The following is a 1551-nucleotide window of genomic DNA, read 5'->3' as shown; positions in this document are numbered from 1 at the left end:
TTTTTTTTGCGTTGGAAACACAGTGTCACGGTGTAGCTCTGGCTGTCCTGGGACTCACTATGTAGACCAGGCTGATGTCAAACCCTCAGAAATCCTCCTGCCTCTTCTTCCAGTGCTGGGATTATTAGGGGCCTGCTACCATGCCTGGCACTCTGCCAGGATCTTTAACTTCTAACTCCGGAACCTTAGTCTTCTGTAAGCTTGCCTCCTGAGATTCTAGGTTTTATTTGTTTTTGTTGTTTCATTTTTTAGTGACTAATATTTTTCAAAATTAAAATTTTGTTAACATCTCTTTTCTTTCCTCCCTCCAACCAACCACTTATGTATCCACACTTGCTCTCTTTCAAGTTCATGGCTTTACTTTCTTTACTTCTTATTACATATATATACATATACATAAAATATATATATGTAAAAGTATATATGTATTTATGTATATATGTAAAAATATATATAAGTACAGCCTACACAGACTGTATAACGTTACTTGTATAAGTGTGGTTTCGAGGGAGGCTGGTATTGGATAGCTAACCAGGAGAATGTTCCCCTGGGGAGCTGGTTTCTTCTGTTCTCACGGTTCTTTGGTTGCTTACAGTTTTCCCCCCCCCATAGGGTTGAGGACCCCTGAGATTTCCCCTTTCTGTGTTAGCCTGTCTGTTGGTATCATCCTCATTCAAGTCTTGTTTGGGCAGCCACAGTGTTGAGCTGGGTATAGCTTCTACAACATTTCTAGGAGATGGAATGTTCCAGAAACCTTCCTACTTCTCTGGCTCTTACCATCTTGCTACACCCCTCTTCTTCAATGATTCTGAATCTTAGGTGCAGGGATTTCATTATAGATTGATCAGTCCGGGCTGGGAACCACATGGTGACTTGCTCTCTGCATTTTGTTTGGCTGTCAGGTGTGGTTTCCTTTAATGGTCCCCATCTGTTGCAAACTGATGTTTCTTTGATGAGGGGTCAAACCTAACTTATCTGTGGGGATAAGAATAACAAATATTTAGAATATAGTTAGAAATCATGCTGACTTAGTAAAGTGGTGGTTCTAGAGCAGATGCCTAACAAGAAGCACACAGAATACCAACTAGTCTGAACCAGAAAAGAAATCCCCCTCAGAATGTAGTTACCAAAATACTAAACAGACAGAACAAAGACAAAATATTAACAGTTATAAGGGAAAAAAACTAAGTAACATATAAAGGCAGAACTGTCAGAATTACAACTGACTTCTCAAGAAGACTCTAAGGGTCTGGCCAGATGTGCTGCAGACTCTGAGAGACCAGAGATGACAGCCCAGAATACTATTCCAGCAAAAATTTCAATCATTCTAGATGGAAAAATAAGATATTCCATGATGAAATCAAATTGAAGCAATATCTATCTACATATCCAGCGCTACTGAAAGTGCTAGAAGAAAACACCAACCTAAAGAAGTTAAACACATGCAAAAAAATATGAGAAATAATCCCAGACCAGCGAATCAAAACAGGGAAAACACAGACATACATACTGCCTCCACCACCACCACCACCACCACCACCACCACCATCA

Source organism: Mastomys coucha, unplaced genomic scaffold, assembly GCF_008632895.1.
Source record: "Mastomys coucha isolate ucsf_1 unplaced genomic scaffold, UCSF_Mcou_1 pScaffold11, whole genome shotgun sequence".
NCBI classification, from domain to species: Eukaryota; Metazoa; Chordata; class Mammalia; order Rodentia; family Muridae; genus Mastomys; species Mastomys coucha.
This window is presented reverse-complemented; position numbering follows the sequence as displayed.